The sequence below is a fragment of the Pseudonaja textilis genome, chromosome 3 (genome assembly GCF_049901715.1).
Source record: "Pseudonaja textilis isolate UNSWEBS1 chromosome 3, rPseTex1.2, whole genome shotgun sequence".
NCBI lineage: Eukaryota > Metazoa > Chordata > Lepidosauria > Squamata > Elapidae > Pseudonaja > Pseudonaja textilis.
Window position 1 is genome coordinate 143913351 of NC_141992.1, and position 26222 is coordinate 143939572.

A 26222-nucleotide genomic window follows, 5' to 3' on the forward strand; every position below is an offset into this window, starting at 1 on the left:
TTCCATGAAATGTATCAGCGGTAGAGTCCTTCAAGTTTTAACCTTCTATGATCTCCCAGGATTTCAAATGAACTCCTAAAATTAGAGCCATCATTAAAAGGGCACAACTAAGAATGTTCTTCCTGTGTCAACTCAGGAAGTTCAAGACTGTGCCAGGAGCTCTTGATATAGTTATACAGAGGAAATATTGAGTCTGTCATTTGTATTTCTATGACTGTCTGATTTGGTACAGCAACCAAACAGGACATGTACAGATTCCAATGGATAGTTAGGACTGCAGAAAGAACAACTGCAACCACCCTACCTTCCATAGAACATCTGTACATTGCATAGGTCAGAAAGAGGGCTGAGAGAATATCTCACATCCTGGACATAAATTGTTTCAATTCCTCCCTTTGGGATGCCGCTGTAGGGCATTGCATGCCATAACAACTAGACACAGGGAAAGTTTTTTCCTTTGTGCCATCATTCTGCTGAACTTCTAAATCTCACAGTACTGTCTTATATCTATGTATATTTAGCCATTATTATCTTCTTTACTACCCTCTCTTATTGGTATTGTGATTATTACTATTATTCTGTTGCCTTGCACATACACCGAGAGCTTCTATACTTTAATAAGGGATGTAAGGGCATAAGATATATATTACATAGATAAATTGTGATTCAAAGGCTGCTTTGGTATATCTGCATAACTTATAAATGCCTGCAATTTGGGTCCTTTTTTAAAGCAACTAACCATGCTATATAAACTATTTTGAAAGACTGTATTTCTAAAATGATTTATTTCATGGCCTATGGAGATACTTTTTAAAAATACAAGTCTATTAACACCTTGAATTAAGAAACTCCTTGTATGGGCTTTGGGAGATGCTAACCCCTGCAACAGTTCTCTTCTTAATTTTCCTCATGACATATTTAGCTCAAAAACATTTTAATGGAAAGTTGATCTCTGAATTTGTTTTCTATTTAAAATATTCTCCCTTACAGACTTTTAAACAGATATTAGAACTATTATAAGATTTTTGCTTTTTATGTGTTGATGTGTTAATCTTTGGAGCATCACTTCTGAGTGAAGTCATAAAAAGTATGGGTTTTTCTAAGTATGGGATGGTTCTGGAATAATATGACTACCTTGGTAAAGATTGCTATAGAAGACTGATATTTAAAAGTTAAGCTACTAAAATTTCTGGCAATGGTTCTCAAACATGCTAAAGATATTACATCAGTTGATTGGTAACTAATCTGGAGTTGTTCTCAAAATGCAACATTGGTTCATCTGTTACCACTGAAGAAATGACACCTGAAATCTAGTAAAACAGCAACCCTCCCTATCAAGACATAGCTGCTTTAAAAAACACACAGCAACTACAGACCTGATAATTGGCATCAGATGTAGCAGAAAGCTCTATGTTTATTGGATAGTTTGTTGATTCTCAAGACTGCATGAAGAACATTTCAATATCTGACCACAGCTGAATTCAAGAAAGACAAATAAACATCTTGGAAGTGTCTATGGCAGGGCTGTCAAACTCGGAGCTCACGGGCCCGATTCCTGGCCACACTGGCCATGCCCCTGCCTCGTTTAGTAAAGGGGAAAAAGTTGTGATATGTCACATGATCACACCATGATGATGCAAGTTTGACACCCCTGATCCATGGATATTCTTATTCATCTAGATCATGGTTGTTCCAAAGGTGGTTTTTCAAAACTGGACTTTTTTTTCCCTTGAAGATAGTCAGAACTGAAGAAGCTTCTTGGATGAGAAGTGAAACTTTTTTTTCAAGAGAAAAGTTTTTGAAAAACCACCTTTGGGACAATCATTTTGGAAACCAGTAGGGTTGAAAACGTTATTATCAGGAAAAAGCTGCTGAATACTAATTAGCTGGAAAGATTTCCTTAAATATGAATGGTAAAGAATTGCATAAGGAAACTTTAGATTTCAAATATTTTACTACTTGAACAATGTTTTTCCCCACATTGTTCATTACTTCCTTTAATACCATGTTTCCCTCCAAATAAGACCCTGTTTTATATTTTTTGCCTCCAAAAAGGCACCAGGTCTTATTTTGGGGGGAAGTCATCCACTGACTAACTTCACTTGTGTGCATTGCCCCTGGCCTCCTTTTCACTGTCAAAAGCCTTCAGGGACTTGTTCTTCTGTGGCCAGCAAAGCTTTCCTGAAGGCCTCTGCAGCTGATAACAGAGCTCCAGATCGATCAGGAAAGCCTTGCCAGCCTTGCCTTGCTGCAGAAGAAATGGACCGGAAAGGCAAGTGTTGGAGTGTGCAAGACCTGGGTACAACTGTCCAAAGGCAGTCCAAAGTAATAGGGCAGCTCCACCCCTTCATCCCCATCCTAGCTTAATTTTAACCCATGCACTCTGGAGTGGGTGGGATCTTAATGCGGGCTTATTTGGGGGCGGGGGTAGGGCTTATATTGGGCACATGTGTAAAAATAAATCTAGGACTTAGTTTCAGGGTAGGTCGTATTTTTGGGGAAACAGGATAAATATTGTGATTCTGATAATCTAGAAAGGTCAGCTCCAGCACCACTATCAGCTCCAAGCAACTCATCATAGAACCATACTACAGAGTAAGAGCTGTTTTTTTCTTTTTAAGTTAAGGCCAACATCTGGTTATGTTCATCTCACTGTTGGAATTCTAGTTCAGAAGTTGAAATATTTATGTACAAGATTTCAAATTGTCCTGTTATAGCTGTATTTTAGTCTGACTTTACAGAATGGTGAATATGACTTTAGAGTGATCACAGCCTATTGGGGGTCTTATATGTTTTCCTTGGTCATATTCCCAGTATTTTGGATTTATTATAACACCAAGAATGATGACCTCTAGCTTCCATAACAATGGAATTTTTATATAACAGCGGAAAAATAAATCTACATCAAAATTGGCAGAATGGATTTCAGCATGCACATTAGTTTTTCTTTTTAACAGAAAAAAACAGTTTTAGGTTGCTTTTTCTATGGTACAAATGTCACAAACACGAAAATCATCTTCAAGGCACGCTTGGTTCCTGATGATGCAATGGCCATGTAGTTTTCTTGGCAGCAACAAAGAAATCCTTTGCCACTGAAGTCTTCCTGAATAATTTTATATCTGAAGTTTAGCTCACAGCCATGTATTTCCCAGGAGGCTTCCCATTCAACTATTAACCAAAGCCAACCCTACTTAGCTTCTAAGCTCAGATAATATGGAAGAGAGGGGGAGGGATGGAGGGGGAGAGAGAGAGACAGACAAACTTCATGGAAAATTGTATGCAGCAAATCAGATTTTCTACAACTGTTGCTATTCTTACAGAATGACAACAGTATAGCACTGTACTCGTACAGTACTTGCTGTTATATTTAATTTTGTTCTGCTTATATTTGTGAATATTTAAGAGACGTATGTGGATACTTTACAAAATATTAGCACATGCATCTTGCTATCAAACAATGTGTTGTCACAATCACTGTTCGGATAGGACAGAATTGTTGAATTTTGTCTTTTATTCATCTGGTTTTCTTCGGATGCTCAAGGAAAAATGGATTGGGGGTGGAGAAACAATTCCATCCAGGCTATGTACCAATGTACAGTGTGTGTGTGTGTGTGTGTGTGCGTGTGTGTGTGTGAGTGCACCCCCCCAATGTGCAGTATATATGCATGTGTGTGTGTATGTGTGTGTGTGTGTGTTATGTACAATGCATTAGTGTTTTTTAAAAAAGAAACTACATTACATAGCATTTGTAGCATTATGTAATAAAATATTTCCCCAAATATAACTGAAATTGTGCATCTTTTATTTCTCAGTTCACGCACAAAATACAGAGAAAGGTGGGAGCGACAGGCAGACAAACAACCTACGTCTCGTTAAGTAATCATTTCAGAGATATTTCCTCACCTAAACAGAGACACAGAATGATCACAGGCTGGCAAAAAGCAGTGGGAGCAGAAGCAACTCCTAGTTTCCTGGCAGCCTCCTCCTTGAGTTTCCTTGTAGAAAACTGGCAGGGAGCATTGGAAATCTTTCCTATCCTATCCTGTCCCATCCCATCCCAATAATTCAGCAGTCTGAATTCCATCATTATGGACTATACTCAGTTTCAATTCGGTGCTACCTTGACAAACCATGAAATAATTTTGAATAAATTTAGCTTGCTGGTTGGGATCTAGCATTACATGTTCACAATGATGCATTTGCCCTTGAATAAGCACAGAAAGATTCTATCCATTCTTCACTGGAAGGATTTATTTGGCATCAAAGGATGTCATTTGGGAGAGACAGTTGTATTGTTTGATGCTCTTCCTGAATTTGTTCACAATAGGTTCATCACTGCTGTATAAATTGAGGGAAATTCATTACATAGAGGTTGTAAATTGTCTATCCTTTCCTTCAGGCATAAAAATTGGCAGTTTCACCTGAGAAAATGAATGGATGACACTGAAGGCAGACCATGACACCAATATCAGCAGAAAGAATGTCTTGTGAAAGTTGTGCATTGCACTTCCTTTGAGGTCTTGTTGTTGAAGATGAGTATAGTCATGCTGAAGAACTCTCAGAGTTGATCTTTCAATTCCTGCTCCATCTTTTCTTGTCTCCTCATTCTGTACCTTTCTGTATGATTCTAGCGATGTGAAGCCTTTCATCATCTGTTTATTCATCTCTCCTCCTCCTTGCCATATCCCTACGGTGTTTGGTGTCATCTCTTGACCATGGCATCCTGTTTCCTCATATGGCATAATTCTGCTGATGATATTTTAATTTAGTTTACATTTTTCAACCACCGTGCTGTATACTACCATTCTTATCCCAGAACACTTTAGAACCCTGCTGGCTTCTCCCCTTTATTTTAGAAAGCTGTCAAAGATAGTTTTAGAAACAAGATCATGTGACCTCCTGCAGACTATGGTAGGACCAGTCAATCTGATCTCCAGCAATTGAAGGGACCAGCCTACATTCCATTTTAGAGAAGGAAGCAATTGAAAAATGAAACAGGATGAACAAGGACTAAGATATGATGGCTAATGTATTTGATTGATCCCAGAGAGATCCAGTTTCTGTTCCATCTGCAGCCACAACAGTTTATTTGGTGAACTTCAGCCCAACTTATCTCATAGGTTTGTTGTGAAGAAATATAAATGGATAGATCACTTTAAGTTCTTGAACAAAAGTGGCATATAGATACATGCACGTTTATGTGCCACAGAAGGACTCCATAAAGCAATACAAATACTGAGGTGTTTTTCCATGCACCTTAAAGTTTTGTTTTTTTAACAGCCACATGATGAATCAAGTCTTTGCTACTGGATGGCTGGAGGGAGCAAGAGATTGCAAGGATGTCAGTGAAACTGCCATGGAATGTTCTAAATGATCATCACATGACCACAGCAGAAACCTGAAGCAACTACAACTTCCCCAAATTTCATTCCCCCAGGACTGATGGATCACGGATTTTGGATGCATTCTGTATACCTTGGCTCAAAAATGGTTGCCCTATGTTGTACTGTTTTGTCTAATAAATGTATATGACAATGAAGTTTTAGTAATATATAAATGTTACTGTAGCTCAATTATTTTTAATGAGGCTATTTATTATAAAAATTGTATAAGCCCCCTCCAATGATATTTATACGGCACATGTTATTATTTTTTATAATCTATGAAGAAACAGTGGAATAATATAAAGTCATTTATTTGTAGTTTTACATATAAATATTGCAAGTGATCAACAATATTTTGGAAGTGTATAGGTTTGCTTTTCTTTCTAGTTGATTTTTTAAGGGTAAGTAAAAACCATATGCAATATATTCCACAGATTTGCTTCTGGAAAAAATCAACATGGTTAGCACCATAAGAACTGTCACATTAATAACCCTTCGCTGATATTCAAATTTTCTGTCTTAAGCTAAAGAAAGATTGAATACCCTGCTGTTGTGTGGCCAAGATTGAAGAGGTGTCTCATTGACATTGTTCAAAGTTTATGAAAATATATGAACGCTCAAATGTCATTGGTTTTGCACCTTCAACAGACTGTAGTTTTATGAGAAATCAGTCTTTTAATCAAAATGATTGAATACCTTAAGGTCGTACCCAAAGATATCAGTTAATATTGAGAAATATGCTATTTCTGCTGATTTTGCCAAGCTCTACATATCGTGGTACATTTTAAAGTGTTAATTTGAGCATTCCATATTGAAAATTGATCTGGAGTTTCAGCTTTTTGTCAAACAAAAACATATGGTTACAAGCTCTATGCATTTTACATGATGGCTGTTGAAGCTGTCACATGTGCAAACTTGATAACCGATGTGACACATATGCAAATAATTTGCTTGTTTAGTAACAATTCAAAGATTCATTATTCATGCAAAAACACATTTTTAAATGATCAGATGGAATGAGTATTCATTTTGCAAAATCTAGCCTCATTGGTGTGCAAACACAGATAAAATAAAGCTGGAAACTAAGTGGTATTAAAACAAATCCAAGAATAAGGATATTTCCAGATAATTATTGAAGCAGATGGTGTTTTTTGTTAATTCTGCCATCAGTCTGAGAACTTGATGTCTTACATCTGCACTTGGTAACATAAATTGTACCACTGACATTATCTGAGTTTTCTCAAATACTTCAGTCAGTTTTACTCCAAGATTAACTAACATCTGCTACAATGCATGCCTGTCAAACACATTTATTTGAAAGCATTCCTTCAAAGGAATTTTTTTAAACTCAAACTTTAATTTGAGCTAATGCACAATGTGCTTGTGACAACTGGATCTTCTTTAGAGAACATCAAATCAGGATGCTCAGCTAAGTAAGTCACATTTACACAGCTAATTTGTGAGCCAACTTGTCATTCACCCTTTCCTCATCTTGTTAGTTTTTTTTTTCACTTGTTCCTCTCCATTTTCCCTTTCTCAGGTAGCTTCATAGATTTATGAAGGAAACTACCCCATGCACTTCTCTATATCTATTTCTTTCAGCTACTTGATTCTATTTCATCAAATCACTGTGTTCGTTCTTGGTCTTCTTTGGAACATAATTTTTGTTTGTCTGTTTAAGGCCAAGCTATTTTAAACATAACATTTTAGCCTTGCCTAGTAAACTGAGGTTCATTTACTTAGCAGAGTAATACTACCAGAGAAGATACTATAACCAGAAAATAATCTTGGGAGGGTTTATCTTGTGGCGTTGAGAAAACCATCAAAGCTTAAGTGAGTACCAAATGTTACCTTTTTATTTTCAGGGCTCCAGGATGATATTCTACCCCACCCCCAAAAAGGAGCAAACCCTAATTTAACTAGAGGGATAGATGACATAAAGTAATAGATGGACGAAATACGAATCAACCAATCAGATAGGCTTTCTTCCATTATTTTATTATTAATAGTTATAATTATTTACACAATTAAAAAAAATGGAGAGCTAAATAAAAGTAGTGCAACTGGCAAAATATTGTCTATAAACCAAGTAAAACTGAAGGGAGAAAAGGAAGGATAAAATGGGAAATTAAAAAAAAAACAGATGTTGTTTGGAAAAAAAAAGCACTATTGAGAGAGAGAGGGAGAGGGAGAGGGAGGGAGGGAGGGAGAGAGAGAGAGAGAAAGAGAGATTTTAAGGAAGCAACAGTAAACTCCTCAATTTAAAAAAAATTGCTGTGATTGGGCAACCAAACACAAGAATTAGTTTGATCTGCAGGAGATCTGTTGCTGTCTCAAGAAATCACTTCCTCCCAAAGGTGTTACTATAGATAAATGCTAAAAGATATTTACAGTTTTATTCCATTTTCACCCAATGTGTAAGATCTGGCTTTTTCTTCCACCATACCAAAATCCTGAACTGCATTTGAGAGGTGCAACTTTTCCAAGGATTTTGAATCATTTTAATTATTTAAATGTGAATGCCAGACACAACCTCTGGAATCACACAGAAATGGTGCTTGTCTGTAATTAGTGAACTTACACTACTTTATTATTGTAGGTCCAATATTGGGAACATATTTAAAGTCAGAAAAGTATTTGAATCTGAAGGGATGCATAGTTAATAAAAGGCTTCATTTAAACTTTGGTTCAGTCACTACTGTGCAAAAAGAATAAGAAGGCACAAAAATAATTCAAGTACTGTAAACAATTGCTTTCACGTATATCTGTGTCTGATTATTCTGAAATCTATGAATAAGTTTGGGATGTGTAAAACCTGTCATATTATAGAAACATGTCTCTTTAAAGTAAATGTGAAATTCCAGTAATTGAAGTGATAAATCTGGTGTTTTTGTGGAGGTACTTTTGATGAGAACTACAGTAGTAAATTAGAAATTATTCTGTGCTGTTATATCATGGTAAAAGCCTTTCCATTATCTATTGTCAGCCACCGGGGATGGGCAAATAACTCAGTTGTCAATCTAACTGCAAAACATAAAGTTCTGGGAATAATCAATAAAAAAAACACCTCTTCTATTATTCTCATGTAATCTTTTCAACAACCTTTAAGTTATTTCCCCCCCGCCCTTTCCTTGCACACCTCATTTATTCATAGATAAATTGGGTATGATGGAATATTTCATTTTTTATAACTAGTTATGTGTCACTGTGTTTTCACATGGCATATGAGAGCTACATTTCAATAAGAACAACTCGCTATAGCTTGACTTGTAAATGCAATTCTGCACATAACACAGTTAATTAAATTAGTCATCACAACTGTTTTATTATTATTTTTCCAGGATATTCATTATTAACTTGTCCTACTTTAAAACTCCTTGATGTTCACTCTCTTTCACTCATGAGAATAAAATTCATAACTTAGATCAGCAGTGACATAACTCCTCCATGCCATATATCTCTTTTTAAAATAACACTTGTTCCAAATCCTCTGTAATCTAAATCAAAACCTATTTATCTCATCAACTACAATGCAGGTGAAATAATAAGCTGCGAATCTTAAACTTCAATGCTGAAAACAGGAACTAGAGTTTTAAAAATATTGTTTAATCTACCGGCCCAGATTAATAATAATAAGAGATGTGATTACTAATAGTACTATTTTTATTCATTTTTTTGTAAACTAACAGAAGTATGGAGGAAGAATAAGTGATCTACCTGTCAACAAATGAAAAATAATAATTGAGAAAGATTGTAGCTTGCTTGAAGAATATATACTTTGTGCAAAAAAATTCTATATTTAATTAATGGCACCTTACGCTACATCTGCAAAATACCTTTTGAAACTATACAAATCATAAAAACTCAAGATTGCACCGGCTAGTCCAAGTTCTACTGGATTCCTTAGGAGGAACTACACGTAATAGCTTTTCAGTTTCTTTGGCAAATTACATCTAGAGACATATTGTTTCTGAATATATAGCCGTTATGAACAATTAACATGAAGAAACTTAATATCTCCCTACAAAATGGTCTTATCTTCCCTTAAAGCCAGCCATTATTAGCATCCATAACTATAACTTGTGACAACTCATCCCACCATTAAACTTACATACCTTTATCTATCTTAAATATCTAACTACTGACTAATATAGATTTCAGTATTATAAGAGAGATAAAGGAGAGAAGATTTCTCTTAATCTAGTTCCTGCACATTGAAAGAACTTTACCTAGCCATATCATAGCTTCTTTCATTTTTTTAGATCTAAGGAAGTCCAAAACATCATTACTCTGCATAAAGTTGATATGGCTCTTTGAACATTTTAATTCTCCTAATATTTAACTTCTTCAGCTCTAGATATGTGCTCTTTATAAGTCATCTTAAGTATGGTGGCTTATGCATTTATTTAATCAAATTTATATGGCTGTTTATCTCGTGCAGTGGCTAAGTGAGACAAAAAACAGACATTGAAATATTTAATAAAATCATTTAAAACAATAATCAATAAACAGAATAAAATAAATGTATGGGCATTTTCCATATTATTTATAAGTTTACATTTTTCTTTATTTCAGGATTTTTTGAAAAGTTCCTTGACTAAACTACAGCTCTGGGATTTCTAGGTTTTCTACCATGAATGTATAACCAAGTATGAACAGTTTTCCCCCAGATATGGAACTGCTGTATTTCTCCATCAGATTTTTTCAAAAAATAGCCTGGAGTAGCTAGAATATAGATCTATCAGTCTTCTGAATAATATGGAACAAAAGTCTACCTTAGTGTAACAAGCTTTCCATGTTACCTGAGCATGCAATTGCATGTTTCTTTCATTATATAAACAATTTCCTATACTGTAGTCCACATTGTTCTTATTGGTAGTAATAAGCAGCATAATATGGAGACAAATTCTATTAATTCCAGTAAACGAAAGCTAGATTGCAACAGCATACAGTATAAATTCCATTAATTAATTAATTGTTTGGTTGTTTTATAAATAGCATGGATTAAAAAATGGCACTGTGGCTTAAGAAAAGGAAATAATTAAACACACACAGAGACATTCAATAAAGCCAGCTTATAGTTAGGAGCTGAGATGATACAATCAGCTAAAATCAAGACAACACTATTGGGTCCAAACAGTGACAGAACAGCCAACCCATTTCAGATCTACATCAAAGATGGATGCTATTCACTCTGTCCTAACCTGAAGCCTGTTCTAGACAAGATGATGAAGATCAAGGAGAGGAATCATACAGATTGTTGCCTAGTAACTGTATATGCTTTCTCTTGCATCTTCTGGGTGAGTAGAATGATGACAGCACAAAGAAAACTCTTCTAAACATGATGAAGTAACTTTTTGGCAACAGATTGATTTAAACTGAATCAAAATGAGAAAAGGGGATCATGATGCATTTCATAAATATGTCTTTTTCTACATCAACACTTTTTTTTTTAAATTCCCAGACTGTCTTACTGTTTCTTAGTAAACAGCACTTTCAGAGACAAATAGCAATTGGAGAATACAAATTCCCAGCAAAAAATAAAATAAAAACAAAACCTGGGGCCACAATCCAGATTAAGTGCTGCTTCCTCCCTGCCCCTCCAAAATACAAGGTGATCAGCTGAAATACAGTTTTTTAAATGTATACATAAAGCAAAGAGTTTGATTTACCAGTCTACATTCTTCTACCTTTAGCCTAAGGTTTCCAACCTACTTCTCATCTTCTGCTATCTGATAGCAATATTGGAATTGATGTAAAAGTTATATAAATGTTAATTAAACACTAGTTGCATGTTGAAAATATCTACCAGAAATTATGTATACAAGTATCGACATCAACAAACAGTGCCAATATATAAAAAAATGTAGAAGACAAGAAGCGATGAAACAATAAGAAAGGCATAAGGTAGACTATGTAAGTTGGATACAGTGACAAAGTCCTGGTTATTGGGAGTGGATACCACTAGGTTTGAATGGGAAACTAGTGTTCTTGCAGATGTTGTTACACAACTACTCACATTGTACTTGGTTCATTTTCTAAAACTCACCAGGATAGTTAAAATTAATCCTGAAACAAGGAAGAGTAATTCTTATTTCTATCACCTGCCACAACTTCTTTAACACCATTTTATTCCATACTCTTTTAATTTGGCTTTCTATTTTCTCAACAAAAACTCATACAGCTATTAAGCATGCTCAGTTAAGTCAATCAACCATAGATTGGGGCAGAGTAGTCAATGTGATTATAGTCTGAAGAAATGTCCTGATGATGGGATTATTTGTATAAAAAGTGGAATTACAGATTTCCAATCTTTTTATTTGTTTCTTTGCTTTGGGGCTGAGGACACACACTCTCCCAGATTCTAGCCTGGTGCTTTAAGCACTATATCAAACTGGCTCCCCAAGGATTATACCAAATGAATAATGGGAAAGGTCTGTTGTCACTGGCAATCAAAGAAGCACTGAGTTTTATTTATTTTATTTTATTTATTTATTTATTTGTCAAGACATAATAAGATAACAGGTATAAATATAAACATAGTTATGAATACATGAAATGGATACATATGAGGGGAAAAAAACAATAGGACAGGGACGGTAGGCACATTGGTGCGCTTATGCACGCCCCCTACAGACCTCTTAGGAAAGGGGTGAGGTCAATAGTAGACAGTCTAAGGTTAAAGTTTTTGGGGTTTGGGGAAGAAACCACAGAGTCAGGTAGAGTATTCTAGACATTGACCACTCTGTTGCTGAAGTCGTATTTCCTGCAATCAAGTTTGGTGTGGTTTACCTTGAGTTTGTATCTATTCGGGGGTGGGATTCTACCAGTTTGCACCTATTGGCTAGAACTGGTTGTTAACATTCTAAGCAGTTCGGAGAATCGGTTGTTAGAAGAAATTACAGGCCTAATCTTGTAAGGAAGGCAGGAAGGAAACATTCTGGTATTGCTTACAGAAACTGCCTCTCCATTAACCTTTATTACATTCTTAGCAGAATTAGACTTCCTGTCTCAGGAATGTCTCTGGAGATTTTTTTCCCCTCCTTTACTGGTATTTTGCTTGCGTGGACTGACCATTCAAAGTTACAATGGCACTGAAAAAAGTGTCTTATCACCATTTTTCATATTTACCACTGTTGCAGCATCCCCACAGCCATGAGAGGCCAGGCGAGGAGATGCGTGCCTCGATATGATATTGAGTTGGACACACCCAACCAATAACATGACCACCAAACCATGCCCACCACGCCCACAGAATTGGTTGTAAAAAAATTTGAATCCCATCCCTGTATCTATTGTGTGCTGTTGTGTTGTTATGGTTGAAGCTGAAGTATTCATTGAACGGTAGGACATTGCAATATATAATTTTATGTACTATACTTAGATCGGACCAAAGGTGGCGTAGTTCTAGGTTGTCTAGGTCTAAAATTTCAAGTCTGGTGGCATAAGTATTCTGCAACGAGTAGAGGACTGGAGAACTGTTTGTGTGAAATATTTCTGGACTTTCTCAACTGTATTAATATCAGATACATAATGTGGGTTCCAGACTGATGAGCTGTATTCAAGAATTGTTCTAGCAAATGTTTTGTATGCTCTAGTTAGTAATGTGGTATTACCAGAGAAAAAGCTACGTAGGATTAGGTTAACAACGCTTAATGCTTTTTTGGCTATGTAGTTACAGTGGGCTCTAGCACTTAGAACATTAGAGATGAGTACACCAAGGTCCTTGACAGAGTTTGGATCATCGACAAGGTCTTGACTATTCAGCTTGTATTTTATTTTCTATTTTTTTTTGCCAATATGTAAGACAGAGCATTTATTTGTTGAGATTTGAAGTTGCCATTTGTTTGACCATTCTGATACATAGTCGAGGTCTTTTTGAAGGGTAGCAGTATTGTCTGTGGTGTTGAATAGCTTTACATCATCAGCGAAAAGAACACAGTTGCTCTTATTATGATCACAGAGGTCATTTATATAGAGCATGAAGAGAGTTGGTCTCAGAACACTGCCTTGGGGGGCACCACTATTGAAAGGTACAGAATTTGATAGGACACTCCCAATTTTGACCATTTGTTGTCTGTTTGACAAGAATGTTTCTATCCAGTTATGCAGTTGTCCAGAGACAACATAAGATTTTAGTTTTAGGAGTATTTTGTCATGTACCACTGAATCAAAGGCTTCACAGAAGTCTATATAAATTGTGTCTATTGCTTTGCCCTGATCGAGTTGTGTAGTCCATATGTTTTTGCAGTGTAAGGATTGCAGATTACAGGATAGTTTTTCTCTGAAACCAAATTGTTTATTAGAAAGTAGGTTGTTTGTCTCTAAGTGGAGGATAATGGATTGGTTAATAATTGATTCCATGACTTTACAGGTGATGCAGCATAAATAGATTAGTCTGTAATTTTCAACTAGACTGGACTCTCCCTTTTTGAAGATGAGGATGACCGTGGCTTGTGATCATAGGTTAGGCAAGGAGCTGGTCCTGAAAGATTTTTCAAAGATTATGGTTAGAGGTTCAACTATGGCAGTGAATAGCTTTTTTAAGAAGGCACATATTCCATCTGGTCCAATAGATAGAGATGGTTTTAGATTGTCTAGTGCTTTTTCAACATAGCCTTCTGTAAAATCGATATGTATTAGATCATTGTAGTTGTCTGCGGTTCGTTTTGTGTGAATATGTACACACACACACACACTTTACATGAACTATAAGAAACAGGCCAACTTCTTAGAGGGCACTTTTGGTTGTTAGGATCCTGCTAATGGTAATGCCATTCTCATTTCGTCCCAGAGAAACACAGTGATAATATTACAGAATTCATGATTTGAATGATTCACCTCTTATGAGACATGAATTCACTGAGACAAAAATCCTTCGAATCCTGGAACAAACCAATGGACTTCTGCTTTTCTATGACCACACAATATTCAAGTGACTCAGCTGAGGTCCCTTTGAAGTAGCTAGGCCTGAGGGTTCCTTTGACTTGAGGAAAAAAAATCTTGACAAGTACCCATTGGAAATTTCCCATTGGAACTTTTGATATTATGAGATCTCCTCAATCTTACTCTGATGCCTAATGCAATAAAAGCAACACTAAATCTCTGGTTGATTGATGAGGGATAGCCCTGAGATTTTGAATTTCCCTTACAAGAAATAGTTTAAACTCTACTTAAAGCTTAGAACCTGCCTTTCTTCATTAAGCAGAAAAATGCTGCTGACTTCTGAATATTCTGTAAGAAACAAAAGACCTTTCTTGGTGCATTTGGGAAGGCAATAAGAAGATAATATTTCTCTTTAGAGAATTGCTGAAATCCCACCAGAACTTTCTATCTCCTCTGCACGAAAAACAAACTCTTATAGCAGTCATAGGTCTTAGCAACTGAGTTGTGATTTTGCTTCTTTCCTTTATTAAGCTTATTTCATTTGTTTTCCTGAGTAAATATTCCATTTATCCATTATCTATTTTGCAAACGCCACGCTCTTGTGGATTTTAGTAAATATATTAGCTCTGCTGGACTCAGAGAGAAATATGAATCCTGAACAAGTATGCTAACATTACACAGCACTTTGGATTATGAGCAAAGATAGTAGGAAGATATATAAAACAAATCAAGAGATGTGTATGAACAACTGGAGATAATAGAATGTAAAGGACAATGGGCTACCCAAATTACACAACTAACAAAGCGCCTGCACCTGACTACAAAGATGATAAAAATTATAATAATTTGGAAGAAAATATCTAAACAAAGAAAATTAAGAATAGTATACATTAAATTGCTAACATTCAACTATTAACATTAATAGAAGAAATTAAACAGTATGTTACTCATTTAATGTTACTTAGCTCCTAATAGGGAAGTATTTTTTTTTTATTGTTCAAGGTAATGTCTGTTAAATATATAAGGAGGGTTCATTTTGAATAATATTAATTTGGAAGTTTCATGTTCTATGTTTCCTACAGAAGCATGGAAGCCCAAATCCAATTAATGAAAAACACAGAAGGCAAATATCAAAAGAGATCTGAGTACCATCAAATCAGCCTGTTCAAAAATGAAACAAGGAACAATAATTCCCATTGAAATGGCAGGGCCTTTGTCTTAAAAGACCCAGTAACACAACAGAAACAAAATATGATAAAAAATGAAAATTCAGGTACAAGAATTATGTATTTCATACTGAATAATTATTTCCTTACTGCCCGTAAATCCTCTCTGGTAAGCTGTGCATCTAAAACTCATCGAACTGCCAAGGGGTAAATGCAGCTCCATCCATCACACAGCCACTTGACAAATACATTCCATAATAGAAGTTTATTTTTATGGGAGGCTGAATCAAGGACTTTCCCATGCATACAAAAACTTGTCAAAATTATTTATGAGTCTTGCTGAGACACACAATATGTCATATCAAACTCCTATTTTCCTTCCAAGCACAGACTGTCAATATCTCTGCTACTATCAATAATGTGGAGCACCGAAACTATAGGCCCTCAGCATTTTGAGGTCATTTGCCCATCATAGCTTGCTGCCAAGAACCCACTTTCTTTTTTCTGGAACTGCAATGCAGCTGAAGACAGATTCGTTTTCAATCATAGTGAGATTGTGTTAAGGTAAGCATCAGGGACCAACTCAAAACCTTGTCCAACTCAGAATGTTCTTTTTTCACAAAATGAAAATATTTTTGACAAATCATAATTCATTATAGCTAGAATTAGGAGAACATTGAAGATTCTTTGGCTTGCCCCACTGCCTTTTTACGGAAAGCTTTTTTTTCTTCTTCTTCTTTTGCATAGGAATCTTTTTTTAAAAAATATCCGAGAGTTTTATATATATATATATGTATAGACATATATATATATGGACAAAAAGAGATTAAATGAATCCTAAATAGTTGAAATAAGTGAATTTTCTAAAGCTATAGAAAGACTTGATTGTGTAGCATTGCTCATGGGAAGATTATATTATATTTTACTTCAGCTTTCATTGTATTCTTTAGGAAGAAAAATTACAAATGCACAAATGTGTTCTTTGTATTAAGCAAGTTTAAAGTACTATGCACAAAATGTTAACTTATCTTTGTTTTTTTAAAGTCTAAAATATTGCCACATTGTGTTAGTCCCACAGTACCATTTCAGCTACCAACGAGAGAGAATTTTAGATTATTCATATATACCGTCGTATTTTGAATTGTGAAATTCTTTACTTTGGAAAGTTTTAGGGTTGCTATAGTAAAAATGAAGAGCATTTTTACTTGTTTCATTTTAATATGAGACACCTCAGGTCTCTCAGCCAAATTAGATTCCTCCCAATGTCCATATGGCCCCTTGTTAATCCCATATGGTATATATTAATTTGGCTCCACTTTACATTTTGTCAAGAGCCAAGTTTATCTCTCCAATCTTTGCTATGTCAAGCAAGTGTTTCTAACAGTATGGATAGGACTTGGCTCAATGGGGTTTCTCAGCATGACAAAGATGAAAACTCCAGAGAAGAACTGTGATCCCTAATCGTCCTATTTCCTACAGTTTAAAATTCTGAAATAAGCGTCTGAATGTGTGTAACAAAGAAAATACAGAAGGTTTTGTATATGCATGTGTATACATGCGTGCATGTGAGATGTCTCAGGGTGAATGTGCTTGTGCATTGTATACTTACATTATCAAGGCAAGAGCTGTTGGCTTTTCAAACTGGCCTCTATAGCTGTGCCCTTAAAAACTGACACCTAGGACATTAACAGGGAACCAAATGTATTTCTATGTGAAGTACAGAAACTCTGTCAGTTTTTGCAGATTGAACAGGGCCGTTTTAGCCAATTATTTTAAATATTCATCAAACAATAAGCGCATGGATCCTTGACTGCTACCTAGTGGCCAATTTAAAACAGTTTATAAAGAGTCCTCTTGCATTTTCATCTGTCTTTTTTCTAAAGCGCTAGGGCCAGCTCAACATCAGACATAATTTAATAGCACACACTCCTCTTTTTACTACAAGGGAAAGTATCATCATCAACATATCTTTAGTTGGTCACAGATCAGTATGTAGAGTACAAAAATTGTAGCTAGTTAAAATATGCTAAAATATCTAAGAGGGGCTACAGTCAATCCTATGGCGCAAAGTACAGATTATTGAGCAGTACGTGGGTGTGGATAGAGAGATGGAGTCAGATTGATCTGATAATAGCATTTTAAGATAAAATAAACCGGAATGACCAGGATATTTAATAGGCAAAAACACTGAATTTTCCGTCTCAGGCACCAAAATCATAGTCCTGGTTTCACATGGAGTTTGGTATGAGACAGAGTAAACTGAAAATTAATATATTTTTAAAAGAGCACTGAATTCAACTATCACTTGAGAAGGATCTCCGCCATGCCCTTTCCTTATCTGCTAATTTTTTTACATGATAGAGAGTATATGATAGGAGACACTCTGAAATAGTATAAGACGTCGAGGGAAGAGTTTTGTTAGTGTTAAAGTAAAAGTCAGATTTGTATCTGTATTCAGTGGTCTTATATCTGAAGTGATGTATAGGCTCAGTCACTCACCCATTCTCAGATAGCTGTCCTGAATCTACTATAGGCACGGATCTTAAATGGAAGATTTAACTCTGAATGCTCTTTTTACATTTCCATATAATATACTTCACAACTACAATTCCTTTGTCATGCTAACTGTCAGGCTAACTATATCACTAAAGGTCAAGAGGTAATTGGAGATCTCTCTAATTGTTAGGCTTTTGCAAGGTCTGAGCTTGATCATTCACTGAACTGTTGAGTTGATAGGATTCGTGTAGCTAGTTATAAATTGATAATCTAAATTAATTCATTCAAGCAGAAATCGATTTTGTAACTCCTTGAGAGCTTGTAATAATGCTTACCTCCTACTGCTAGCTGCATTCTCTGTTCCATAAAGCTGGCTGGAAACAGCTGGATTCAGGTGACCTGCTAGCTCATTAAATCTGTTACATGTTCTTTTGGTAAATGATATTAAGCTAAAATGTCCTTGTGTTGGTTTTTTTCTTTTAATTTTACAACAAAAACAACCTAATTTGCAACATGAAATAACAATCGCCTTGGACTACTTTGCCTTGTTAACAGATTTTATGCATTTTTCATTTACACAAAGGTAATGGAAACATTTAAACTATCTGTTATTTAAGCCACTAGATATATGTTACTTGAAATCTGATTGCTTCAGAAAATTATTGGGCCTTTGCTTTGTACGTAATAAAAGGCAAACATCTCATTTCAGTGGTTACTAAATAAAATACGAGCATTTTTATTTTATTTGTTTTCCATTGGAAAAAGTAAACTCAAATTGCTTTTTAAATTCATTTAGAAATAGTACTTATTATTTCTCCCTATGTAATACAAAATGCATAATTTCAATTTTAAGCTTAAAACTTCTTCATCTAGAAATTAAGGTAACCTAATTCTGAAGTTCTTGTATGACAGAATCTTTTCTCTTTACTGTCATTTCTATGTGAATTAATATATTTCTTTTTCTAAATTATTTCTATTACCTTTGCTTAATCAAAGAAATTGCATACTAGAAAAGCAGTATTCTTTCCAACAAAATTATTAACTGAGATATCTTTCAATATTTTATTGAATACAACATAGCTGTTCAATTAAGAATTAATTAAGAATTCTTTTATCTAAATCATGCAAGGAAGATTGGAGGGTAACAAGCAATTTAAAAACTTGTAACGAAGAACCCACAATATACTGTTACATACCAGTAATCCAAAATACCTACAATATCACTGACACTTTAGCCCATTTTTTCAGTAGAGTTCAACATGCAACATACATTCAGATCCATGAAATGGTTAAAACTAGCCCAAGGAATTAGAAGATATGTTTGAGATTTCCCAACTATTAAAATAATAGGACTTTAAAATCAGGATTATTAGCTTATTAAAGTTAAAGATCCATATAAAGATGAGGCATTTTTTAATTATCAGAAAAAAGAAGATAGCATTGATTTCTAACTCCTAGTATTAAAAGAAAGAGAAGGACAAAATACATTTTTCTGAGGCTTTAAACAGAGTTATCAAGAATCAATTCTACACAAAGAATAGCTTCCATCATCTTAGATTTTTGCTCAGTAACCAACATCATCAGTCTTGTTCTGGTTTGATCAGAGAAAGATAGCATAAAATCAGATGCATATGTACTGTATGACATCCTAAATGCACAGTGTCTCTGTTATGAATTAATCTGGCTTGCTGAAATTATAGCAGTGGATCAGAGGTGGTATTCAGCAGGTTCTGACCAGTTCTGGAGAAACGGTAGCGGAAATTTTGAGTAGTTCGGAGAACCGGCAAATTCTACCTCTGATTTTATTGGAGATTTCACAGTATCGTTCTCCTGCCACACCCACCAAGCCACGCCCACAGAACCGGTAGTAAAAAAATTTGAATCCTACCACTGCAGTGTATGTTATCTTTAAACTATCAACTATTGAGGATATTTATATTGCCAAAATGGTGCATCCAAGCACACAAGCTGGCTTGATGATAACCTCAAACCACCCAGTTAGAATTCAGCTCCAAGACCATACAATGTTGAACATCAGAACAAGACAAGCAAAAACAGACATACTGAGACAGATATCTGCTTCTTCTACCTAAATTATAAATAACAAGTTTTAAAGAGTTCATAGTACTAGAAGAACAGAGACAAAAATGTTCTTAAAAATTAGTATCTTGCCTATATTAAATGGAATCAGACTGGAACTAATTCTCTGGTTACTTTATTTAGATTCTGATTTTAAAAGATAAATTACATCAAATCTGGTGCCACACTTTAAGATCATCTGAGCGCTGAAATGTCAATGTGTTTAGTTTTCCTTGTAAATATCCTAAAATGCGACTAAGACACTTAAGTAGGATATAAATAATGATATCAAATCCAGAAAAATACTCATATATTGTTTTGGCTTCTGCACTGAAAAGTTCTGTTCAACAACACCTTAAATCAAGAATGGACATTTCTGTCCATTGGGAAGCACAATGGAGTCTTGCTTTCTTTTTCTACATTGTGTGACAGAAGACAAGTGCTACAATATGTTTTCTTTCTCTGGAATAGAAAAAAGGGCACTGCAATAATTTTATTTGGATATTTTTGGAATATTTTTGAAATTGTCGGGGACCACAAACATGCCCCAAATTCTAGCATATTTATTGAAAATTGGAGGACATTGATTGCCATCTAGTGGTGTGGCAAACATATTGGAAGTGCTTTCCCAATCCCCTAGATAAAAGCCAAGACTTAATTTAGTTCTGCTGCATTGTGTTATTGCAGGGTATGCCAAAATGCCCCGAAATTCAAACAGTATGGTTATATGTGCAATATTTTAAAAATAAAATAACACTTCACTCACGAACAATCTATCAACGTATCACTTGAGATATTATTACTATTATTTGGCATCCTAATTTTAAGAATTTCTTAAAACAGACATAATGACATATCTTCTATAGACATATTTCATGCATTAAGCATATTTGGAACTAGTAATCCTTAAGTTTGCAAAGATAAAATAAGTGAAGACTTCCTTGAGTTGACTTCAACTCCTCATGATTACATGGAAATGAACTTGTAATTTTCATAGTAACAACACACCTTCCTCTAAAATGCATTTTTCTATCTCCCAGTCTAGCCTACAATGTTAGGATTTTCTGCTAGTTTCACGTTCAAGTACTAACTAGGCTGTAGATCTTCTTCAAAAGAGATATTCCAACTTTGTGAGAATGTCCATGAAACACAGCTTTTGGACAAATTAAATCAGGCATATTTTCTTCCACATTTGTGCATCTGCAGACCTAGCAACTTTGTTTATTTCTCCCCCTCCCCCCCCCACTTAAAACACTTCTTTTGAAGGATTTTCCAGTATTAACCAGGCCTCACTTTGAATTCATTTTCATAAAATCACTCCTTTGATTTTTAGTACTTTGTCAAAAATTAATCCTTTTCTGAGCATAAGGAAAAACATTTGACTTTTTTCAATGGTCACTGTAATTTGACAAATGCTTTCACTCATGTTACTCTCAATCTTAAAGATTTTAAAGGTGTGTGATTTATTAACCGAGTCACAATACAGCCTATATTCTAGAGGACTGTAATTGGTGTGTTATCTAATAAATGATGGCATTTTTGATCCCTGAGTTTGCCAACTTTAGGTATTCTATATTACAGCAACTCACAAATAAGAATTTGTGAGCTGCTCTACCATTTTTATGTGATGCAAGCAGTATGACATAAAAGAGTCCTTTTATCTTTATGTAGTTATCATGATTGCTCAGATACCTTTTCCTAGAGTCTTTTTAAAAATTAGAGGTAAGAGAAGAATAATAGTTCTATTCATTTTTTTTTAGATTTAAAAAAGAGGCGGGGAGGTTGGCCCAAAATTACCTAGCCTGCTTTCATGCTTAAGGTGGGACCAGTGGTGGGATTCAATTTTTTTTTACTACTGGTTCTGTGGGCGTGGCTTGGTGGGCATGTAAAATCTCCATTCCAAGGGAAGGATACTGTAAAATCTCTATTCTCACGCCACTCCAGGGGAAGGATACTGTAAAATCTCCATTCCCACCCTACTCCAGGGGAAAGGTTACTGCAAAATCCCATTCCCTCCCCACCCCACTAACCTGCTTTCCAGCCCTGTTCTCCGTGCAGGACAACAAAAGAAGACTCAGCCAATCAGCTGGTACTTGGGAGGCAGAGAATAGATGGGGGCAGGACCAGTCAGAGGTGGTATTTGCTGGTTCTCCAAACTATTCAAAATTTCCATTACCAGTTCTCCAGAACTGGTCAGAACCTGCTGGATACTACCTCTGGGTGGGACTAGAACTCACAGGCTCCCGTTTTCTAGCCTGGTGCCTTAACTACTAGACAAACCGGCTCTCTTTTTCTTCTTTATTATTTTATTTAAATGCACAACTTCTACATCTAGCTTATGATTCTAATAGCTTTTAATTTATTAAATAAGACTTTTCTAGATGATGTAGCCACTGACTGTTCATAAATTCAGTGGCCTAAAGTTTGAATTTCTTCTAAGCTCACAATTTTAGAGCAAGTCAAATGGCCAAATAAAATTTAATGCTAAGCAAATTACAGAATACTATTTTGCTTGCTTCCTTATAATACTGAAAAAAGGACAACTGTGACAGTTGCTCAGAACATATGTATTTTTTCAGCTTCTCCAACTAATAATGTCCAATACCTTTTTTCTAGTATTTTTGTAACAACTAAATAATGCAAGTGTAAAAAGCAATAAATATCTCCAAACTGTAACTAAAATGCTTGTTAATTTTTTTGATATGCATTAAGAAAACAGGATCAAATTATACAGTAAAATAGTTGTAAAAGGCCTACTATATACTGTTGTGCAAGTTCTGGTGGAACAGTAGTTTGCCCAACACCAGCAACAATAAAGGTGTGTGGAACCATAGGGATCATTAAATTATTTTTGAACAGAACATGGTCATGGATAATAGCAGAGCCCCATCCTTAGAACAGTGGAAGAAACCCAACAGTTGAATAGTGCCTGGAGATCTTTAAGATTTTGTGTACTTGAGCAGGATATTTTAATGAGAAGCTAATAGGAAAGAGTCAAATGACTCTGTCCCATTTGTCATATTTTGGATGTCTAAGTGTCTCATTAGGCCACTTCACTGCTGTATTTGAAGAACTTCAGTAGAATGAGGTTGTTTAAAGCTACTGTGAATGACAAGCTAAAGCTAGTTTTTAATTGGCATAAGCAGTTCACTAAAAACTGCATAGGATATAATGGCTATTACTGATTTGGAGTGATAATTTGAATCTTTACTCAAAAATTGATTAAGATGTTCTGCTCATATGATGTTTATACCACACACAGGAATCCTCTACAATATACAATACAATGATGTGTGTGTATTTGTGTGTGTGTATAGCGCAGATATATATTTATGTACACATATATGATGTGTATATGTGTGTTATGTATGTGTTTGGGTAGATATACATTTCCCCTTGAGAGCAGGCACAGAATTTCATTTTTATGTGGGCCGGTGTGCTTGCAGTTAAAAAAATGACAATAAATTTATCTTATATCCTCCCATAAACATTTATTGTAAAATTATAACCTGAATATGGCTGGAGAAAATTTTCTTTATTTATTTAATCTAAAGTATACCAACAAATACTGAAGAGGTGACCAGCTTTAATGCTGATTTAGGTATTACTGTTCAAAGATATTTGTAGCTATTTTTATGGGATCATAAATTTCTGTTACCCTGCTTACTTCTTCACGTAATACAATGTAATACATAGTAATATCATGTCAATCTTTACTAAAGGTTTCTAGTGACTATACATAAAGATCATAGTAAAAGGGAATCAAAATATGTCCTCCCATCATATCTTTTCTCTCAGGTTCGTATCAAGAATTTAATATTTGGCTTTGTTCTTTATTTACCCAGGTGGATTTCCTGAGCTGCAAATACTCTTTTCTACTACCTTTCCTTCAGTATCTTAGGAGATAACAAATTTTGAATAGTAAAGACTTACACCCGGAACAAAAATAGAATTTTGCTCAAATTTCAAGAACAAACTCTAACATAACTGAAATAATTTAAACAGATACCATTAAATGTAAAATAATAATTGAATCATTAATTCGATATTGCTTAATGTTCTCTATTTCTGTCACTTGCTCTACTCACTTTCCTCTCATGTCTGCATAGCTCTTTCCAGTTTGCTATAAGTGAATTCAATAAAACTAAGTAAAACACTTCAGTTATGCATTCATTTAAATCACAATTTCTGAAAAGTAAAAATATTAAGACTTTCCCTAAATGTATGTGTCCAATTTAAACAGATCTGCAGCAGGCATTATGCAATGCTACTTCTCATTACAGTTAATCAAAAGAGAAGCTAAACATGTGCAAAAAAGTTTGGGTTTAGCTCCACTCTTGAGGAAAACCTTAACTGCCAACCAAATTTTCTACTAAGCATTTTGTAGAAGGCTAAAATCAGTTGAATAAAAACCAAGTCAGAATGATAGTAATGGTGGAGTCCATTGAGACCTGTGGTGGGACCTGTGAATGATTGGCTAATTTATCCTCCAGGTAGAAACTCTGGAGGTCTCATGAGTAACTTCACCATCAGAGGATAATGACCTTTGGATACATTTTTCAAGGTCCATCAGGGGCTGTTTTAAGAAGCAGAAATATGAAAAGACTGTGTCTTCCATTTTTCATCTTGGCTAACATGGTTATAATTGCATTATGCCAAGGAAATTCCTATTTAACAGGCAGCTACTGGGGATGATGTCATATTGGATTCAAATAAGTATATCATGAATCCATGACCAAATGAGCCATATAACCTGAGATATCTATGGATACACAAAAGTGCAACACGATGTTTGAGGAAATAATAGGAAATATTTCAATATTAATTACAATGCCTGTTTTCTGCTCCACAAAGATCATCTACTTATATCTAGGTCAGTCCTGAAAATAATATGGCACTGAAAGTAATTGTGCAAATGCCAAAATTAAGTTCTATTACTTAAGATCTCGGCAGTCAGGTCAACTGTTTTGCTTAAGATGACAGACAGCTTAGTCCAGATCATAAGCAACTGATAGAGTGAAAGTAATTACTCGGAACAACAGAAAGGCAAGAATCTCTTTCTAGCATGAAAGAATATAAGCAGACTTTTCCAGTTGTGGGTTAGTAACTCATTGGAAATTATGGGAATTGAATTTCAAAGATCTGGAGGAAATCAGGTTGGGAATGGTTATTTTAATATGATTCCAAAATTATCATTTCAAATATGAGAGTACTGTATTATTTTCTTTGCTTAAGACCCAAATTGTTTAAAGCAGAAAATCAGGGACATTAAATTCTTAAGTTAAAAGCATGGGAGTCTATACACACAATGACAACTACATAGATTTTTCTTCCATGTGAATATATCATGAACACAATGAGGCACTTGCTAACTCTGAAACATACCGAGGGGGTCTTATAAACTTCCACACATAGATTAATATTATCTAGAAAGATATAACCTCAGTGCTTTGTTTCCAAATTTTTTATACCACTTACATTTCAGAAGAAGGCAAATGAACAAAACATCTAATACTTGAAAATAGAACATCTATCTGAAAATAAATTTCTGACATAAAATGTTAGTGCCTGAAGATCTTTAACTCCTGAAATTTAACATCAAACATATTTTTGTTTGTTTAAAACTTAAAGAAGCAAGCGAAGTTTGATTTGGACAATTTTTGCTCCGATATGATATGCTGACAGAACTAGGGAATAAAGCCATTTCCCTGATGCTTTTTATTTGTATATTTATTTTTAAAGACATTTTTATGTCTATAGAATGTGAATCATCCAAAATTGCTTAATATGGGTGGCCATATAAATCTTTTAAACAAGCAAATATAGAAATACTAAAGATGGGTGGCCATATAAATCTTTGAAATAAATAAATACAGAAATAAATAAATTGTTGCAGAGTCATTGTATATAATATATACTTGACACTCAGTGAAATAGATCTGTAAATATAAAGTAGAATTTTCCTGACTTAAAAATAATGTCTGAATTGTCATTTTTTATCACTACAATACTATACAAGCCTATCATTGCTTTAATAAACTTACTCCTAGGGCAACTGTCTTCAGAACTACAGTTTCAAATTATTTATTTTTCCACAATAAGATCTAAAAGTGTCCTAACCTAAAATAGACCCTTAACTATTAGTGCAACCAGACATTGCCCTCCCAAATAAGTTTGGCATGACTTCTAGATATAGTAAGTTTGGCGAATT

The 26222-nt window shown here is 34.8% G+C and overlaps 1 protein-coding gene across 1 annotated transcript in view; it reads right to left on the reverse strand.

Moving 5' to 3' along the window:
- The window catches only part of ZNF407 (zinc finger protein 407), a 354338-nt gene that overhangs the window by 42901 nt on the left and 285215 nt on the right, over positions 1 to 26222 (reverse strand). The gene's annotated exons all lie outside the window — the stretch shown is intronic.